Source organism: Macaca nemestrina, chromosome 15 (genome assembly GCF_043159975.1).
Source record: "Macaca nemestrina isolate mMacNem1 chromosome 15, mMacNem.hap1, whole genome shotgun sequence".
Lineage (NCBI taxonomy): Eukaryota > Metazoa > Chordata > Mammalia > Primates > Cercopithecidae > Macaca > Macaca nemestrina.
In genome coordinates this window covers 60,339,853-60,362,009 of record NC_092139.1, presented here as the reverse complement: position 1 = coordinate 60,362,009, position 22,157 = coordinate 60,339,853, and the positions used below count along the sequence as shown (strand labels likewise).

Genomic DNA, 22,157 nt, shown 5'->3' with positions numbered 1-22,157 from the left:
CTCCTCCTGCTGGCGCATGAACCAGGTGGGAGTGTCAGCATATTATCTCCATATCTTCCAAGGTAATATAGTCATGCACTGCATAACATTTTGCCAGCCATGGCCTGCATGTATCAGGGTAGTCCTATAAAATTATAATGAAACTGAAATATTCTCATTGCCTAGTGACAACATAGCCATCTTAACCTTGTAATGCAAGGCAGTAGTCACGTGTTTGTGGTGATGATGGCATAAACAAACCTACTGAGCTCCTCTTTCTGTAAAAGTATAACACATACAGGCCAGGCGTGGTGACTCACGCGTGTAATCCAAGCACTTTGGGAGGCCGAGGCGGGCAGATCACGAGGTCAGGAGGTCGAGACCATCCTGGCTAACATGGTGAAACCCCGTCTCTACTAAAAATAGAAAAAATTAGCCAGGAGTGGTGGCAGGCCCCTGTAGTCCCTGCTACTTGTGAGGCTGAGGCAGGAGAATGGCGTGAACCCGGAAGGTGGAGCTTGTAGTGAGCTGAGATCACGCCACTGCACTCCAGAGTTGGTGACAGAGCGAAACTCAGTCTCAAAAAATAAAAATAAAAAAGTACTTAATACATAAAAGTTGATAATGATGAGCAACTGTGTTACTGGTTTATGTATTTAGTGTACTATGGTTTTTGGCATTTTTTTAGAATGCATTTCTTCTACTTATATTTTAAAAAAAAGTTAACTGTAAAACAGCCTGAGGCAGGTCCTTCAGGAGATATTTCAGAAGAAGACGTTGTTGCCATGGGAGATGACGGCTCCATGTGTGGTATTGCTTCAGAAGATCTTCCAGTGGGACAAGATGTGGAGATGGGAGACTGACATTGATGATCCTGACCCAGTGTAGGCGTAGGCTAGTGTGTGTGTATTTGTGTCTTAGCTTTTACCACAACGAAGTTTAAAGAATTTGTATGCTTATTTTTTGTTCTGAATACTTACCAAGATACAACTTACAAAGAGAGGAAGCATTGGGGCACCTCAGTGTGTCTTTTTAAAGCTAACATTATCATTGAGAAAATAATTAAAACACAGAAAAAGCTATTCTTCAGAAAAAGTTTGAGTGTTTTATGATTTGATTTGCAATTTCATGGTATCTTTATTGATAATGCACCTTCAACAGTGCAATCATGTGCACATATTTTACCGAGGAGGCACTTAACACAGGCTGAATCAGCTATAGATATATTCAGCTGATGACCTGTGCCTGTTAGAATACACACCTGGTTCCTCTCTTAAACTCTAAATTAAGACAATTATCGAAATCCTAGCAAAAATTCCCTTTTTATCTGGAATACTCAGTGAATAAAATATTAATTTCTGGAAGTTGGGAAGTTTTGCCTCAGTTCAGTTAATTAGGAAAATGAGTCGCTAAACAAATTAATAATGTAAACCACCAGATTGTGGTCTCCACAAAAGTCATAGGGCAAGTAACTGCTGTCAGCTGTTTGTAAATCCAGTCAAGGAAGAATAGTTTTGTCATAATAAAGCACATTTTATTATACATTTTGTTATATGATGTTAATTATATAAAATATATTAACATCACATTAAATTAATGTTATTAGGGCAATTAGATTTTGAAATATTTTATTCTCATTGCTTTATCTTAACTACTATGTTTACCTGAATGTTCTAGTAGCATGTAGAATCTAGTAAAATATCAACTATATAGGGAAATACATTGTAGCTATTACTTACCTTTGAGTTTTCAATGTCAGAAAGTTCATTGTCATAGGTAACCTAGTAAGCATAAATTAATAATTCTTGTGAATTTAATTAATTAATTGTATCATGTACATTAACCAGTTCATGTAATCCAAGTTAAATTTTACATGCCTATGGCAGGAATTTCTAAATCCCTAATGTACATCTCTAAAAGACCTGATTTCTTTCCCCAGACTTATCTCATCTTTTTATCTATCCATCTCTTTCTTCCACTAACAAAATATTCTATCTTAATAGCTGTAAATCAATTGTATTACTATTCCCATTCCATCTATGGGAAAACTCCATTTGAGAGATGTTAAGTGACTTCATTAATGCCACACAGCTAATCAGTAGGAAATAACCAGGAGTGGAGGCTAGAAACAACTCCAAATCTGTAGACTTAACATTGCACTATGTTTGCCATGTCCTCTCAGGCATACAAGTCATAAAAGTATTTCTCAATTATCTGGGAAATTTCTACACTCCGCTCTTTCTCAGCCTGTTCCATATACCCAGAGCCCATCACTTCTGTCAGCCTTTTGAATTTCACAAATTTTGTTAAAGTAAGATACCATTCCTGATGCTTTTTCCAGTTCTTCTAAATATAGAGTGATTTTTATTTTTGTGCACTTCTTAACCATTCGACCGATTCCCTTATTATGCCATTTGTCTTTATCAGCATTGTTTTTACATTTTATAGGTATTCTCTCCTCCACTAAATTAGGGGCTCTTTGAAGATAATAATTACCTTGCTGTACTTTAAATTCAGCAAAATTTGTTTTTGGTGTATTGATTGCTGAAGAAGTAAAAACGGAAAGTATAAGCTACCAGTTGTATTCAGTTCAAATAGTGGCATACCTCAGATATTGTGGATTCAGTTCCAGACCACTGCCATAAAGCAAGTCAGATGAAGTGTTTTGCATATGAAAGAACTTTTGCATATAAAAGTTATGTTTATACTACACTGTAGTCTAGTGAGGGTGCAATAGTAGTATGTCTACCTTATCATTTCTGCCTATTCAATTTATTGGCTATGGGTTTGTCATAAATAGCTTTTATTATTTTGAGATGTGTTTCACCAATACCTAGTTTATTGAGAGTTTTTAACATAAAGGGATGTTGAATTTTATCAAAAGCCTTTCTGCATCTATTGAGATAATCATGTGGTTTTTGTCTTTGGTTTTGGTTATGTGATGTATTGTGTTCATTGATTTGCAAATGTTGAACCAGCCTTGCGTCCTAGGGATGAAGCTGACTTGGTGGTGGATAAGCTGTTTGATGTACTGCTGGAATCGGTTTGCCGGTATTTTATTGAGGATTTTTGCATTGATGTTCCTCAGGGATGTTGGTCTGGAGTTTTCTTTTTTTGTTGTGTCTCTTCCCAGTTTTTGGTATCAGGATGATGCTTGCTTCATAAAATGACTTAGGGAAGAATTTCCCCTTTTCATTTGTTTGGAATAGTTTTAGAAGGAATATTAGCAGCTCCTCTTTGTACATCTGGTAGAATTCAGCTGTGAATTCACCTGGTCTTGGGCCTTTTTTGATCAGTAGGCTATTAATTACTGCCTCAATTTCAGAACTTGTTATTGGTCTATTCTGGACTTCAACTTCTTCCTGAGTTAATCTTGGGAAGGTGTACCTGTTCAGGAATTTGTTCATTTCTTCTAGATTTTCTAGTTTATGTGCATAGAGGTGTTTATAGTATTCTCTGATGGTAGTTTGTATTTCTGTGGAGTTTATCATTTTTGATTGTGTCTATTTGATTCTTCTCTCATTTTTTTCTTTATTAGTCTAGCTAGTGGTCTGTTGATTTTGTTACTTTTTTCAAAACACCAGCTCCTGGATTCATTGATTTTTTTGGAGAAAAAAATCATTTCTGCATCTCCTTCAGTTCTGCTCTGATCTTAGTTATATTTTTTTTTTTTTTTGCTAGCTTTTGAATTTGTTTGCTCTTGCCTTTCCAGCTCTTTTAATTGTGATGTTAGGGTGTCAGTTTTAAATCCTTCCCACTTTCTGATGTGGGCATTTAGTGCTATAAATTTCCCTCTTAACACTGCTTTAGTTGTGTCCCAGAGATTCTAGTGCACTGTATCTTTGTTCTCATTGGTTTCAAGGAACTTCTTAACTTCTGCCTTAAGTTTGTTGTTTATCCAGGAGTCATTCAAGAGCAGGTTGTTCAATTTCCATTTGATGGTGTGGCTTTGAGTGAATTTCTTAATCTTGAGTTCTAATTTGGTTGTGCTGCCATCTAAGAGACTGTTATGATTTTGGTTCTTCTGCATTTGCTGAGGAGTGTTTTACTTCTGATTACGTGATCAATTTTAACGTGCCATGTGGTACTGAAAAGAATGTATACTCTGTTGTTTTGGGGTGGAGAGCTCTGTAGGTATCTATCAGGTCTGCTTGATCCAGAGCTGAGTTCAAGTTCTGAATATCTTTGTTAGAATTCTGTCTCGATGATCTGTCTAATATTGTCAGTAAGGTATTAAAGTCTTCCACTGTTATTGTGTAGGAGTCTAAGTCTCTTTGTGACTCTTTGCTTTATGAATCTGGGTGCTCTTGTATTGGGTGCATATATATTTTAGTATAGTTAGCTCTTCTTGCTTAATTGAACCCTTTACCATTATGTAATGCCCTTCTTTGTCTTTTCTGATCTTTTTGGCTTAAAGTCTGTTTTGTCAGAGACTAAGATTGCAACCCCTTCTTCTCTCTGATTTCTATTTGCTTGGTAAATTTTCCTCCATCACTTTATTTTGAGCCTGTGTGTCTTTGCATGTGAGATGGCTCTTTTCAAGACGGCATAGTGATGGGTCTTGGCCCTTTATCCAGCTTGCCTTTCCGTGTCTTTTAATTGAGGCATTAAGACCTTTTACATTTAAGGTTAGTATTGTTATGTGTGAATTTGATCCTGTCATCATGATGCTAGCTGGTCATTTTGCAGAATTGTGTATGTGATTGCTTCATAGTGTTACTGGTCTGTGTATTTCAGTGTGTTTTTGTAGTAACTGGTAAAAATTTTTTCTTTCAATTTTCAGTGCTTCTTTCAGGAGCTCTTATAAGCCAGGCCCAAGGCTGACAGATTCCCTCACGATTAGCTTGTTTGTAAAGGATCTTATTTCTCTTTCGCTTATGAAGCTTAGTTTGACCAGACATGAAGTTCTAGGCTGGAAATTATTTTCTTCAAGAATGTTGAATACTGGCCCCAATCTCTTCTGGCTTGTAGGGTTTCCACTGAGAGGTCCACTGTTAGTATTGTGGCTTTCCCTTTGTAGATGACCTGGACTTTCTCTCTGGCTGCCCTTAACATTTTTTCTTTCATTTCGACCTTGGGGAATCTGATGATTTTGTGTCCTGGGATTGATCTTCTAATGGAGTATCCTACTGAAGTTCTCTGAATTTCTTGAATTTAAATGTTGGCCTGTCTTGCTAGGTTGGGGAAGTTCTCCTGGATGATATCCTGAAGTATGTTTTCCAACTTGATTCCATTCTCCGCATCTCTTTGAGGTACCCCAATCAGTCATAGGTTCTGTCTCTTTACATAATCCCATATCTCTTGGAGGTTTTGTTTACTCTTTTTTATACTTTTATCTCTATTCTTTTCTGCCTTATTCATAAAGGCAGTCTTCAAGCTCTGAGATTCATAAAGATAGTCTTCTTAAGAAGTCTTATTTCATAAAGATAGTCTTCAAGCTCTGAGATTCTCTCCCCCACTTTTCTTCATTTTTCTCAGGAGATATTTTAACAAAATTTAAAGAAATTACCACACTGTTTACAATTACTGTGTATATTTGTGTTTATGTGTGCACATGTGTGTATGATGAACCCAAGGAAAGAATATTCTAAAATGAGGACCAATAATGTTATTTTCTATGGTTTCTTCTTAGTACTGAACCCAATAAAGGAATATCAAGAATGTTTCAGACAGTTGAGTAAGATAGAGATAAATCCTACAATTGCCACTTCAAATCTGGGTAACTTTGGGAAAATTACCTTTCTTTGAACTTAATATTTAGAATGGGAATAATAAAAATACTCTGCTCATAGGACTGTGATGAAGGTTAAGAAAATTAATATAAAACACAGCATGGGGCCAAGCATATGGTAAGAGTTTAAGGAATTTTGTTTCATTAATTATAAAACACACATTTCTCCCCTACATTTTAACATGTCAGTAGAGAAAATGTGTCTTAGAGTTTATGCTCTTATAGTTGATGAAGCAAGTATTCGTAATTGAAACATAGTTTTTTGTTTTAAAATGTTAGAAATCAACACTATGAACTCAGATGCCAATTCTCTCAGTGGGGATAGTTTGCAGTGAAGGAAATAAAATAGAGAAATGTGCAAATTAGGACAAAATTAATATATATTCTCTTCATTTTGAGTTTATTCATATTTATTCCACAAACATTTGAATGGATAACCATGTGCCAGATCCTGTGTAGGACAAATTTCATAAGATGAATAAAACATAAGTTTGTCTTCAAAGATCTAACACATGTTCATGGAGGACAACAGAACCATGTAAATACGGTAACATTTATAAATACCTAAGCTAATTGTTTACAGAGAAGAAAGACTTGATTCATAGGAGAGGAGAGGGTGGGGAAAGACAAAATGAAAGATGTGATTTCTGAACTAAGTCTCAGCAGACTGGTAACGTGAGTCAGGTGAAAGGTGAGGGGAAGTATGCTCTAGAAGGAGGAAATTAAAAAGGACTTGGGAGAAGAAGAGAGATGAATCTTTCTTGCTCAAGGGAACTACATGATATTTAATTTGGATGAAATATTTGCAGAAGGAGTGAAAAATCTAAGCTAGAAATTAAGAAGGGTCAGCTAACAGGGCACCTTGCCTAGTTATGCTGATCGGCTTAAACTTTAGCAAGAGTTAAATGGAAATACTCTGAAACAGTTTAAAATGGAGGGGTGATACATGCACAATTTTATTTCCAAACTGTTGTTCAGAATGAATTAAAGTGGATAGGATTAAAGACAAAGAAGGCAGTTAGGAGCTTATCATGATCATTATTAATAGTGGTATTGGAAATGTAGTAAAATGGGCAGATTTGAAAGATTATGAAGGTGATAGAATCTGTATGATTAATGATTATGGAATGATTATTGATGATTAATGGAATGTGAAATAGAGATAGAAGGTAAGTTGTAATAACCACATCTCAGTTCAAATGATATACAAATGCCATGCAGATCTGGATGGAATAGGGGCCATGTTCCCAAATAATTTGCCTGAACCATTGTGCCTAACACAGTGCTGAGTCCACATAAACCAATGTCAAACAGTTGTGCATTGACATATCATCCATTCCTCTGGAAATTCTTTGAGGATTTCACACACACATGTCCATATTGAATTAATACATAATTACCAAGAGAAAAAATATCCCTGAGTCAGCATTGTAGAAATGTTCAATTGTCTAGAGTCGTTTTTCTCATTGTCCTTTTCTATAACAACACAGTGACTTGGAATATAACATGACACTAAGAAATAGCAGAATAAAAAGGGTCTTTGAAGCAATTCCTTTTTATCTTGCTTTATTCTTAACAGTATTTCTCTGGTCTTAATTCTTTTATAGTTCCAGGGAGAATTATATTTCAAATTCCATAATTGCACAGGAGGATTGGAGTCTTGTAAAAATTTAGAGTACTTTGTTCAAAGGCAATTATTATTATCAACTGAACCTATGCTGTGATGCAGCCAAAGAAATTTAGAGCATCATTAAAATAACCTTTTTAATATGACTTCTTTCTCTTGAGAAAGTGTAGCACCCTCTTATTTAATATTACCATGTTACAATTGACCGTATATTTGTTGAAAGTCTTATAGTATGGTATTTCGTTTATTGAACCAGCACAAAATATGCATGAAGTTTATCAGTTTTCATTTTCCCTTTACAAACCAAGAACAATATTGAATGACATTTTATGACATTTGACAGGTATTTAAAATTTGTTATTGCGGCTCTTCAGTGAACCATAAAATACAAGTGTCACAGTGTGGCTGTGCTTTCATTATGAGAAATGCAAGTAGGAAGCATTTGAATCAGTATTTTCCATCAATGTCTTGCTCCTGATTCTCTGCCGAGTTCATTATCTCCTCTGTGCCTAAATTTGTCCATATGAAAAATTAGGAGAAAAAAGAATGAATTAATACTTGGCCTCTAAAATGATCTGAAATCCAGGTATGGAAAATCTTACACAAGTTTAAACGACTGGTTTATTCACTACTGTCCTCATTTGTTTGAACACACTACAATGTTCCGTGGGAGAGTAGCTGAGAGACTGTCTGAGAGATTTCACGCCTTCTATCCGTAAAGACAATTTTTTTATTTGCAGCTGAAGCTATTATATCCAGAGCCTATGGCTGCTTGGCTCTTTTAACGATTGAAATTTTAAAAGAGAAACAGCAAGTAAAATGTGAATATGCCCTCTGGGATTTTATTTTATTACTACATGTCCCTTATCATTTAGCAAACTACATGCAACATAAAAAATTAAGTTAGTTTGTTCCGTGCCTGGTTGGCAAAAAAATCAAATAACAGGTACTAAAGAAATAATGGTGAGCTAACCCAACCTGTGTGTGTGTGTGTGTGTGTGTGCGTGCGCCATAAAGCCAAGGTGGAGAGGTGAATGAAAAAGTCATTAGAGAAGAAGGAAAAGCCATATCGCTTGAAAAAAGCACCATGGTATCATGGTCAAAGAATGGATTTTAGAGGATGGCAGGCTTGGGTTTCAATTATGGCATTTTGTAGTGTGCTGTTTATTGCTGAGCATTAATTTCTACAATGAAAAAACACATAACAGGGTTTGAAGGATCAAGTGAGATGATTGAAATGAAGTATGAATCAAGATGTCTGTCATATTCTCTCTTTTAATCATGGGGGCTATTGACAATGCAAAAGGTACCCAGTATAGCAGTAGAATGATAGTGTATCTCCCGAGATAATGTGTCAGGTCCTTCGCTAATACCTTTTTCATAGAAATACTGTTCACCTGCCTTCACATAGATAGAATATCTGGGTTACAGCCGCTTTACAGAAAAGCTACCAGATACAGCTTTTTGAAATTGCCTGCCTGGGTTTAAATTACAGTCTTGTAGTAACTCTTTGGTGCATATTAGTAACTGCTGAACCATGTGTTGAGTCCATCACATTGATCGGAAAGGAAATTTAATGCATCAGACAAGGGAAAGTTACCAAGGTTAGTCGACACAAAATGCTTTAAGTTAGTAAGTCCATGGTAAGTTATGCAAGTAGAAGAGATCATAGATAACTAAGTAGCAGGGAAACTGCAAAAAGTCTAGCAGAAGTTGGCCGGGCGTAGTGGCTCACACCTGTAATCGCAGCACTTTGGGAGGCTGAGGCGGGTGGATCACGAGATCAGGAGTTCAAGACCAGCCTGTCCAACATGATGAAACCCCATCTCTACCAAAAATATAATAAATTAGGCAGGCATGGTGGCTAGCACCTGTAATCCCAGCTACTTGGGAGGCTGAGGCAGGAGAATTGCTTGAACCCAGGAGCGGAGGTTGCAGTGAGCCGAGATCACGCCACTGCACTACAGCCCAGACAACAGAGTAAGACTCTGTCTCAAAAAAAAAAAAAAAAAAAAAAAAAAAAAGGCCTTAGCAGAAGCACATCAGTTGTTATTCTGTAGGAAGTTCAACCAGAATATATGTCTTTGCTCTCTATTATCTGTAAGTCACATTCTAGATCTCATAGCAGGGGCAGAAGTACACCTCTCTGAAATATCCTTCTTACAGTTGTAAGTTACAGATTTGGTTCGGTGTCTACATTGCCAACATTATTTAAATGTTGACAATTCCTCTGTAACCTGTTGTCACTATTCATGTATAGTTGATTTCATGTACTGTATATTTTATGTTCTATTACATTTCAGAGATATGTAAAAAGAAGTGTCCTCTTCTATCCAGGAATATTTGTATTTTATATTAGAATTAAAACAGAGATGTTTTAATGTAAAGATAAGTATCCTTCTAAAATATTAAATCATTACCCCACAGCATGAATTAACCTTTGTGCTTCTGCTCTTTTAACATCATAAACATAATCATGATAGGATATAAAACACTCATAGTTAATCTTCACCCCTGCTCTTGGCTCTCTCTGAGGGAAGCCAGCTTCCATATCATAAAAAGAGGCCCATATGGAAAAAAACCAGAGGCCTCTTGCCTGGAGCTGGGAGAATTAGCTGTCTTGGAAGTGGATGCTTCAGTGTCAGTAAAGCCTTCAGCTGACTGCCGCCCCATCTGCCATCTTGACTGCAACCTCATGAGAGACCACGAGCCAGAACAATCCCAGCCAAGACTCCCCAGAATGCCTGACCTCAGAAATTGTGTGAGATAAATTTGTCATTTTTAGCTATTAACTTTTGACATTATCTGTTATGCAGCAATAAATAATCAATACAGGAGGGTCAGGGGGTCAGGCGTTCTTGTCGATACTCAGAACATGTGAGATCAGGGAGTAAGTAACAGACCTTCTAGAACAAGGGTTGATTAAATCAAAGCCAGGAGAACAAGGCTCAGTCAGTCAAGGGACCTTGGAAAGGCAAGTGAAAGTCTGAAGAGTTGAGAACAAGGTCCTTTGAAGTGACTCATGGTATGAATAAATTCCAGAGAGTAAAGAGCAACTGCCTGCCTGTTTTCTTGCGTTTTCACAGCTTGCATTTGGAAAGGGGCTTGGTACATTCAGATGAATAAAAACAAGATGGTCATAAGATATTATGAATAATATCTGTATAGTCAGGCACCTTTCTCAAAGTAGTAATTTGAAATAGAAGTTCAATTGGTCAGTAACAGGCAATTCCCATTTTTGAGTGCTTTCATGATGTGTTCAATATTCCCAGTTATTACTTCACAGGCATTATGCTTTATAGACAAGTACCTATTTCTTAATGGCTGGATAAGCTGGGCCTTACAATCCGCTTCAAACCTGTTTTTCTATTTGTCCACGAGTATACAGGCTGCTCAAGGCAGGAGGACATAAAACTACAAAATGGTGATAATCTTAAAAACCTTATGTAATTGTCTTACAGACATAAACTCAGAATAACATGCTATATACATATTGGAGGTACTATGAAGCCATGGTTAAGCTGTATATATGTATGTGTTTGTATAAATATACATATGCATGCAATCATATATACGTGTATGTATGTGTATTGAGAGAAAGAAAGGAGAGATACCTAGCACAAGAACATATTTTGATAATTTAATTCCCAGGCATATAAAGGAAATGTGGACACTTAAAGAGACTTTTACTTGAACGATATTGCTCCACAGTGAGGCCTTTGGGGAAATCTCTGCACACACTGCAAACACTGTTACGGTAGAAGGAAGCTTTCTTCTCCCCATTAATTAGAGAGTTTGTCACCTATCTTTGGGGCTTTTGGCTTATATCTAAGTATGAGGAAAGAAACCTTATCTGTCTTTGATAGGCAAAGGATGATATTGTAAACCCTAGAGCTGTGTTTAAAGAGGAAGTTAGTACCAGCAAGAGGAAGGTTTATTTATTAAGACAAACAGATGAACCAGCTGAGTAAATGCGGAACTTGAAGGTTTCCCAGTACTCTCCAGCTCCAAGAAGAAGAATGGAATTAATTAACTGAGAGCTGAGACCACGCAGTGTGGGAAGAGCAGAGGAACCAGAAGGGACAAGGTCAAGGAAGTGAATGGAAAGGAGGGATGCTGCTGGGCTCTGAACAAATAGAGTATGTGTCTATTTTGATTTATAGTTATAATATTGTTACATACAACAAGGAAAGTCTAATTCAGGCTTGTTGAAACACATAGGAACTTTAATGGCTGCCATGAAAGGAGAGCCCCGTGGTAGATGGACATTAAGGCTGTAATGATTGAAATTACCAGTAAGAGCCATATTCATTTCGTGTCTTTGTCCTGCTCCTACTGCCTATGGAACTAGCCTGATCCTAAAGCCTAGATCCCCATTAGAGTCACAGAATACAAAGCATTTGCATGTTGTATAGAGGAGGAATTAACTGTTGAAGTAAAAACTGGGCAAGTCTCCAAGCGGGGTGTGGGGGAAAGCAACTGTTTTCCTTGGAGAATCAATCATGTCCCCACACCACCCCTCACCTTCCCCTGCCGCTGCCCCAGTTGCTGTATCATTCAATGGAGATGCCATTTGCTTATCCAATAGGCAGAGTAAAAACAAACAAAATCCTAGGTATACATTTCTTCCTACCTTTCCCAGTATGAAGGGTGTTTTATAAAAATATGTATGTATGTATCTTTTCCTGAAAGGGAGTAAAAAATATTTGCCAGGAATTGAAAGAAATTGGTGATCCTAAAATGTCAAAAATCATAAAAATTTAGGTAAACTTTCAAGATAAATTGGTTCTTCTATTGTTTCCCCAATTCACATCCACAACACAAACACATAAACAACTCAAACCTTTTCCTTTTGTCATCCTACACCATGTCATGCCTCAGGTTATTTGACCACATCACTTCCTCTACCTCTTCTGCCTGGTCTTAACTCTGCCTTTACGACCAAATTCATGTTCAGCCTCTTCACTGGAGCTTTTCTTTATTGCTTTCTCTTTGTGAACAGCAGATCCAGCTCTTTGGTACCATAAACGTCCCCTAACAATAAGTGCATACTCCACAACATTGGTACTTTTCCTTTGCCTGTCCTGCTTCCTAATGAGACTGTGAGAAATTTACACACAGGATTTGTGCCTTTCCTGTTCATCTTTTGGTGAGCTGTGCTGGCTTATGAAACTGTTGTTCAGTGAACACATAACCATTGATAGGTTTGATTTTCAGCAAAGTGGCAGTAGAGAACGTGCTTTGTGATGGTGTACTAGTATTGTTCTTATTATTCAGTTTAAGAGAGGTTTTTCTACTTGCTTAGGACCTGAAAACCTACAGGGCAATACGATAAAAACAAATCTCTAGATAAATGATGTGATCTCCTTTAATCTTGGGGATTCACACATCATGGCCCTGAAGCAAACTAATGAATGTAATTCTTAAGGGCTGACATTTGTAGAGTGTTTTCTATATGCCAGGTACCACGCCTAGTGCCCCACAGACATTATTCCATTTGATCTTTACAAAAATCTCGGGAGATGGGTTCCATTATTAGTGGTCCCATTTCATAGAATGCTGGGATTTGCAGAGAGTATATACATCATCCATGTCACACTGTTTGTTCTTTAGAGGAGACAGGATTTGAACTCAGTGCCCTCTAGCTATAATTAAGCCCTTCAGATCAGTTAAAGATTATTTTTTAAGGTGCTCTTGTGTAAGGCAAAGTGCTACATAATTTATTATGAACTGTTCTTTAAGTCTTAACCATAATCCCGCAAGGTAGAGATCATTCTCATTTTAAAGGTGGGGAAACTGAGTTTTAAAGAAGATAACTAAATTTGCCTAAAAAGTATAATCAGTAATGTTAGTGCCATGCTTTGACAGTAGTTTAATTCCTGAATTCATGTACGTTTCAATCAAAACCAAGGCAAACCGAGTGTCAACTGTATCCAAGGAATTGTTGTGGGAATGGGGGGTGGGCAGTCAGGGAGAGCTGAGGCTGTTATGAGAAAATGTCTCTGCCATGTGGGGACTTACAACACTGTCAAGATGGTAAAATCTAGTATTACAAAATGGCAATAGCATTTGAAGTCATCTATGAAAAAATGTGAGAAGTTAATTACCAATGAAGAGATTAAATCGCAATTCAGCACAAGCCTAGAGAGATATCTCTGGATAGAAGGTGATTCTCTAGTAAATTAGGTGAATAATTATTGTTACGGCCACAAATTTTGAGATTTGGGCTCAAAATTTACTCACTGTCTTTGAAGAAGATACTACTCTGAGCATCTGTAAGTTACCTCACTGCAATGTAATGTGATTGTCAATGTATTTGTAGATCAGTCCCACTAGACCGTAAGTTGTGGGCAGGTGGGGCCATGTATTGAATTTTTGTTCTTACAATTTGATCTAATTTGTTGTACTTAGTAGGTATTCAGTACAAATTTATTGCATGGGTCTACCATCACTTCAACCAAGAGGGCATAGTCAGAAGAACCATCATACAGGAAGCAAGTTCTGAAGCGAGAAAAGGGTTTTTGTTTTGTTTTGTTTTGTTTTGTTTTTTTGACAGTTTAAGATGATATGGGAAGTCCCTTTAGGTGGATGAAATGGTGTGAGCTACTTGATGTTGTTGGGAGAGCATCACAGTGGGCGATCTCTATTCCTAGCATCTGCCTGGTCTACTGGTAGTGGGTGGCCATTGCTGTCTGGAAATGGACCTGCAGAGAGGGCACAGGCCCCAGGAGATGTCAGAGTGGCATTATATAATTTAAGATATTTAACCTTGATCTTGAAAGATCACATGCTGCCCTGTTACCTCATCTACTTGGCTCCTTCTCCCTGGCCCACGAGGCCATTTGAAGACACTTAAAATGCCGATTTCATTCCTCACTGCATCTAGGGCCTTATATTGCCTTGTCATATTCAACCCTGATGCTGTGACCTGCACACATAGAAGTCACAAGGATGCCTTCTGGCATTTATCAGGCACAGGTTTCTTGGATCCATCCTGGATTGTGCCTCTTTCCTAAGAGCAGAGTATGACTCTGAAATGGATGCTAACCTCTGACCAACCAGCTGAGTAGATGGAAAGGAGCCAAAGGAAAACCGCAGAAGATAGTCCAGAAAGAAGATGGAGTCTCTTATATCTGTGTTGTTCACATCAAAATATTCACTTTCTTTGTACCTGGAACAATTTGGAGTCCACTTTATCTTGAACCTATACCCAAATATCTCTGTATTAGGGTGAGCGGGTGGGAAAAGGGGGAGGGGATATGCTTTGGCAGAGAGATGATCTTCTCCTGGAGGTTGAAGTGTGTCACCAAGAAAGTCAATGCATTGCCAATGAGATTCAAATAATTAAAATGTATGTAAAATCACTTTCAAAAAATGCTATATGGAAAGTTATGTGTTGTGATTAAATGGTTTTATTGACATAGAGTTTTATATTAAAGAAGCATTCTTTTTCAAAAAATAATACCTCTAAATCTTTTTCTCATTGAGAACTATGCCTCTTGTTCTGGGGAAAGCAAACCACTTTTATTTACAGATGAAAGAAACATACTTTTTAAAAGTCCAGAAAATTGTAAATAGGCTTACAGAGCTGCTAAACACGCATAAGATCACAACTGTGATTTTACAATACATTTTAATAAAAGGAGTAACTTACATTTTATTTTCATGGACATAAGTTTGTTTTTAGACTTTCCCAAGTGGATTGATACACTTGTTTGAATGTGATTTCCATTTACCTTTATATTAAAATAAAAGGAAGTGAAAACCTCAAGTTTATTCAGAAAATTGTTAGCTATCCTTAGAAAAAAAATAATTCAGCATGTGTGATTTCAATCAATTTTCATTCATTGTTAAAGTTCACACAGTTTCGCTTCATGTCCATGGGAAATGGAAGTGGTGACTGGTATTACAGGCATGATAAGTATACCAAATCTAAAGTCCTCTAGATAGTACGGTTAATTATATTTGTCCGGTACCATAAAATAGAAATGTTGAAATTAGAAGAGCTGCTGGGTTAATAGGAGCATTTGCAATTCTGAATCTTCATTATTCTCAATGCCAAGAGGGAAAATTTGACTCAAACACACTGTTTGGACTGTAAATCAGAGCAGTTACAGTGTGACCTGGGACCAGCTATGAGAGAAAGAACCCAGAAGTGGGTGATATGGGGCAATATATGCCCCAAAGAAGGGAATGGGACCTTTTTGCTACTGCATCCCACAGAGCCAGGCTGTACCACATGCTTTTCCTAATTTTCAGTTAGCTCCCTAGGGACCATGAGGGCAATAGGTCAAGGCTGGATGATGTTATGGTGTTATAAAGATTAGGAATAAGGCAATGCTCAGAATGATGTATTTCAGAAAGAAATTCATGCCCATAAAAGCAACCCAGATAAATATGGGATTAGGTACTGAAGATGTAATTGTGCTGGTAATAGACGTGCTGGCGATAGCAATGGTGTTGGTGATAGACAATCAAAGATGGAAAGGATCCATGTAGCATGAAATAAGATGGATTAGGGGAGAAAGAAGGTCTTAGTCTGATAGTGAAGCGTAAGGAGAGGAATTGAACAGGCTGATTGAATGTTCATTGCAGGCCTCAGTAGGGATGCAGAGATAGGGATGCTGTGTGATAGATGTGTGTAGATAATAGCCTATTCTGCTACAGCCAGTAGGAATGTATGTGTTGGCATGTTTGATTGACAAATGCAGGTTGTACCAGTCTACACAAACCAGATAGTTAATAGTTACCTCAAAGGCGGATGTTGACAGATTCAACTATTCGCAAGGTCATTATGGCCAAACCTTCGGAAAATTACCATTGGTATCCCTCAATAATATTCTTTTGCAAATTGGTTTTTAAACGCTCTCTCTCCCTTTTAGGTAAGGGTGTACAAGTATACATGATAGATTTCAAATGTAGAGTATACCTACAGGATGAGAAATGTAATGGACAAAATGGGGGGTTATAGACTGAATTGTAACCCCCGAATAATTTGTATGTTAAAGTTCTAATCTCTGATGTGATTGTATTTGGAGATAGGGTCTTTAAGGAGGTAGTTAAGGTTAAATGAGGCTGTAGCGGTGGGATCTTAATTCTGTAGGACTGGTGTCCTTATAAGAAGAGGATGAGAGAGTACACATCCACAGGAAAGACTATCTGAGGACACAGTTAGAAGGTAGCAATCTGCAACCCAATGAGGGAGCCCCTCCCCAAAACCAACCCTGCCAACACCTTGCTCTTGGACTTCCAGTCTCCAGAATCTTGAAAAATGTGATTTATATTAAGTCACCCAGTATATGGTATTATGTTATGGAAGCCTGAGCAGACCAGGACAAGGGGCTATGGTCAAATAGTAATTCTACAATGGCAAAAAATCAAAAGGCAAATTGAGCTGGACCTCTTCATAGACCCAACTGGAGAGCCATGACTTTGTCAAGAGAATGGAGAAAATTCTTACCTTAATATGACATAATCTTTTCTCTCTGTACTTTTTAAAAAGCCTTGTTATACTGGATGCACTATACATTTATCTTAAATTTAGCACCTTTGGTGGAGGATGTTCTAAACTACATTTCTTCATATGTTATGAGAACAAAAGTAGAATATATACATGAGATAGATTCATAAGATGTATATTATATATATATGCATAAGAATATGTATGTGTATATATTTGTTCCATCTTAACTTTTCCATAAAGAATTTGTAATTCATATCTGTCTTAGTTTACTTTCCTTGATCACTGTGTCTATTAGTTGCTAAAAGGAAATGGAAAACACCAATATATCTTATGTTTATACTGAGAATATTCTGTCAAACTTGTTGGAAATAATACAAGAAAAAAAACTAGAAAATACAAAGTCCTACAAAATAAAGGATTTAATAACTGTTGAATGTATAAATGATAAAAATAAAAAGAGACCATGAGGACAAAAATGGAAGAGGAGAGTATACCAACTAGGATACTATCAGTGGCAAGTGATAAAATGTATAAGCAGGCTTAAATAATGTAAGGGTATATTTCCTTAATTACCAAGAAGATTGAAATTATGCTTCGGGTGGGGGTTGGTCATGGTGTCAGTTCCTTATCTGTATTATTTGCATAGGTTCATGTATCAGCTTTATCCTAAGGCTGGCTTCTCTCATGGTAGCAAAATGGCTGTATTGGTTCCAAGGGTTCACATGAATATTCCACGCTGAGAGGAGGAGAGAGCGTCATTGTTCAGTAGGTTTATGGAATTACCTATGCTGCCCCCATGGGCCATTTTTTAACTTTGTGCAGACTAGCCTTCTAAAGAACCTAGCATATTTGGGAGTATCTTAAATTACAGTGCAAGTTCTAAGTCAGTGAGAGAAAGAGCTGCCTGGCCGTATCCTTTGATTCTAAAGTTGTGTAGGACAGAATCAGCACATTTTACAATTTGGTTTAGAATTATACAAGCCTGTCTGGTGTATTGTGGGGAGAGGTGTCCTTGACAGGACATAACCTGGAAAGACAGACAGTAATATTTTGTATTGTCAGCCAAGGCTGCTGAAATAAATGACCAAAACCTTAATTGCTTAAAATAAGAGGAATTTATGCTTTCACAGTTCTGGAAGCCAGAATTCAAAAATAAAGGTGTGAGCAGGATTGGTTTCTTCTGAAGACTCTAAAGGAGAATACATTCCATGCCTCTGTATTAGCTTACAGGGGATTTTGGTAACACTTGGCATTTTTTGACTTACAGATACATCCCTGCAATTTCTGCCTTCATCTTCACATGGCCTTCCTTCCCCTTTAGGTCTCTGTGTCTTCTTTTCTATCTCTTATAAGAACATTTCATTGGATTTAAAGCCCACTCTAAGTCTAGAACCACATCATCTTCTGATCATTAACCTAATTTTATCTGCAAAGACCCTATTGCAAAGTAATCTTACATTCACAGGTATTGAGGGTTAGGATTGATCTATTTTATAGGATTCACTATTCAACCTGCTACAGATCTCTTGGAGGAAATTAGCACAAGTGAAGGTTCAGGCAGTGGGGGAGCAGTGTTTCTAGGCACATCTTAATTCTGGCAAAAAGAAGAATGTCATTTAAAGCAGCAGTCTCCCAAGGAGGGGGAGGTGAAAATACGTTGGAACTTCACTTTATAATTTTCTACATCTAAGGAAATAAGAAAGAAACAATTTTTCGAATATAGGGCATATAGATGGATACCATGATCCTCCCTGGGTCTGTGGGTCATGCAGGCACATGTCAGGTACAAGAGGCATCCTGACTTCGGGAGGGGGACGCCACACAGATGTGGGGCTGTCAGTCATGCACTTTTTCATCCTTTTGTTTTCTGTTTCAGGTTCCATTGCTGTGTTTACATGGGCCCATTAAATGGAGTTATGACTATTTTCTAGTTTAACTTGATCCTCCTCACAAGATGAACAAGTACCTTTAAATATTGCTTCTGATTAAAGGCAGTGCTAAGAATGCATGAATAATAGAGAATAAATAGGAAGAGCTGACACTTCTGCACTTACGCATGGATTCTTTTTTTTTTAATTTATTTATTATTATTATACTTCAAGTTGTAGGGTACATGTGCATAACGTGCAGGTTTGTTACATATGTATACTTGTGCCATGTTGGTGTGCTGCACCCATCAACTCATCATTTACATCAGGTATAACTCCCAATGCAATCCCTCCCCCCTCCCCCCTCCCCATGATAGGCCCCGGTGTGTGATGTTCACCTTCCTGAGTCCAAGTGATCTCATTGTTCAGTTCCCACCTATGAGTGAGAACATGCAGTGTTTGGTTTTCTGTTCTTGTGATAGTTTGCTAAGAATGATAGTTTCCAGCTGCATCCATGTCCCTACAAAGGACACAAACTCATCCTTTTTTATGGCTGCATAGTATTCCATGGTGTATATGTGCCACATTTTCTTAATCCAATCTGTCACTGATGGACATTTGGGTTGATTCCAAGTCTTTGCTATTGTGAATAGTGCTGCAATAAACATACGTGTGCATGTGTCTTTATAGCAGCATAATTTATAATCCTTTGGGTATATCCCCAGTAATGGGATGGCTGGGTCATATGGTACATCTAGTTCTAGATCCTTGAGGAATCGCCATACTGTTTTCCATAATGGTTGAACTAGTTTACAATCCCACCAACAGTGTAAAAGCGTTCCTATTTCTCCACATCCTCTCCAGCACCTGTTGTTTCCTGACTTTTTAATGATCACCATTCTAACTGGTGTGAGATGGTATCTCATTGTGGTTTTGATTTGCATTTCTCTGATGGCCAGTGATGATGAGCATTTTTCATGTGTCTGTTGGCTGTATGAATGTCTTCTTTTGAGAAATGTCTGTTCATATCCTTTGCCCACTTTTTGATGGGGTTGTTTGTTTTTTTCTTGTAAATTTGTTTGAGTTCTTTGTAGGTTCTGGATATTAGCCCTTTGTCAGATGAGTAGATTGCAAAAATTTTCTCCCATTCTGTAGGTTGCCTGTTCACTCTGATGGTAGTTTCATTCTCAAATCAATAAACATAATCCAGCATATAAACAGAACCAAAGACAAGAACCACATGATTATCTCAATAGATGCAGAAAAGGCTTTTGACAAAATTCAACAGCCCTTCATGCTAAAAACGCTCGATAAATTCGGTATTGATGGAATGTACCTCAAAATAATAAGAGCTATTTATGACAAACCCACAGCCAATATCATACTGAATGGGCAAAAACTGGAAAAATTCCCTTTGAAAACTGGCACAAGACAGGGATGCCCTCTCTCACCACTCCTATTCAACATAGTGCTGGAAGTTCTGGCTAGGGCAATTAGGCAAGAGAAAGAAATCAAGGGTATTCAGTTAGGAAAAGAAGAAGTCAAATTGTCCCTGTTTGCAGATGACATGATTGTATATTTAGAAAACCCCATTGTCTCAGCCCAAAATCTCCTTAAGCTGATAAGCAACTTCAGCAAAGTCTCAGGATACAAAATTAATGTGCAAAAATCACAAGCATTCTTATACACCAGTAACAGACAAACAGCCAAATCAGGAATGAACTTCCATTCACAATTGCTTCAAAGAAAATAAAATACCTAGGAATCCAACTTACAAGGGATGTAAAGGACCTCTTCAAGGAGAACTACAAACCACTGCTCAGTGAAATAAAAGAGGACACAAACAAATGGAAGAACATACCATGCTCATGGATAGGAAGAATCAATATCGTGAAAATGGCCATACTGCCCAAGGTAATTTATAGATTCAATGCCATCCCCATCAAGCTACCAATGAGTTTCTTCACAGAATTGGAAAGAACTGCTTTAAAGTTCATATGGAACCAAAAAAGAGCCCGCATCTCCAAGACAATCCTAAGTCAAAAGAACAAAGCTGGAGGCATCACGCTACCTGACTTCAAAGTATACTACAAGGCTACAGTAACCAAAACAGCATGGTACTGGTACCAAAACAGAGATATAGACCAATGGAACAGAACAGAGTCCTCAGAAGTAATACCACACATCTACAGCCATCTGATCTTTGACAAACCTGAGAGAAACAAGAAATGGGGAAAGGATTCCCTATTTAATAAATGGTGCTGGGAAAATTGGCTAGCCATAAGTAGAAAGCTGAAACTGGATCCTTTCCTTACTCCTTATACGAAAATTAATTCAAGATGGATTAGAGACTTAAATGTTAGACCTAATACCATAAAAATCCTAGAGGAAAACCTAGGTAGTACCATTCAGGACATAGGCATGGGCAAAGATTTCATGTCTAAAACACCAAAAGCAATGGCAGCAAAAGCCAAAATTGACAAATGGGATCTAATTAAACTAAAGAGCTTCTGCACAGCAAAAGAAACTACCATCAGAGTGAACACTTACGCATGGATTCTTATCAGCCCAAGTAGGAGGTAAAATTATGGTAATCTAATCAGATCTAAGAACTAATTAGATAACCAAATTTCAAATTATTAGTAAATATTTGTATTATGAATTTATATCCACTGTTGTTATAATCATTTAGGTCCATGATGTGTATCGAGACAGTAGTTATTAAATGTACATATTTGGGGAATGTGAACTGAAACATATTTTATTAGAGGAGCAAAATGTATAAACTTTGGAGGCCATTGGTTTCATGGAAATAACTGTACCACTTCGGGTTCAATAGCTCTGCTTGAAAATCCCACTAAAAAGTGAGTCATGAGAGTATTGCTAGCCCTTTGGGTGACAAGAGAACAGAACCATAGGTTAGCAATGCAAGGTATGTCAGAAATTAGGTGCCCAGCTTAATTTCTGTTCTGCTTAGCTGCTGTCTGTTCTGCTATCCAATACCAGTCAAGTAGAGCAATGGCCCAAATAGTGGACCAACAGATTCTACTCAGATGTGACAATTCACCATCTCCATACTGTCAAGCAGAATTCCATGCACCAGTGTCAGTTATGGAAAGGGGAACACCGTATACCAATTTCCAATCCCAGGAGAGGACTCTAAAACCTTACCAATTTCTACAAAGGTTTCTAAGTCTGGAAGGAAGTTTTTCACAAACCCAGCTGTCAGAATTCTACAAGAGTTCTTGATTCTGGCAGGGACTCAAAGGGGACACAGCTGCTTCAGCAGTCATACCTCTACCACTTCCATTCTTAGCTCCAGTTTGGTAAGAGAGAACAATCACGAGTCAGGCAAAGCAACTTTATTATTCAAGGATAGGCAGCTAAAACAAACAGAAGCCTAGAATTCATGCTGAATCAGTTCCCCGAGTCTCAGGAAAGTTGCCCAGGGCAAGTGGAGCCTCATCTGTTCATGCCCACTTCACACTG

General features: G+C 37.6%; 1 protein-coding gene across 14 annotated transcripts in view; it reads left to right on the top strand.

Annotated features, from left to right (window-relative positions):
- The window catches only part of LOC105466281 (uncharacterized), an 81,542-nt gene that overhangs the window by 2,599 nt on the left and 56,786 nt on the right, over window positions 1–22,157 (top strand). The window contains exon 1 of one of the 14 annotated variants that reach the window (XR_011613665.1): window positions 9,949–10,098. The exons of the other annotated variants lie outside the window; for them this stretch is intronic. The gene's annotated coding sequence lies outside the window, so the exon portion shown is untranslated. Of the gene's footprint in view, window positions 1–9,948; window positions 10,099–22,157 lie in introns of those variants that run through there. 14 annotated transcript variants of the gene reach the window in all.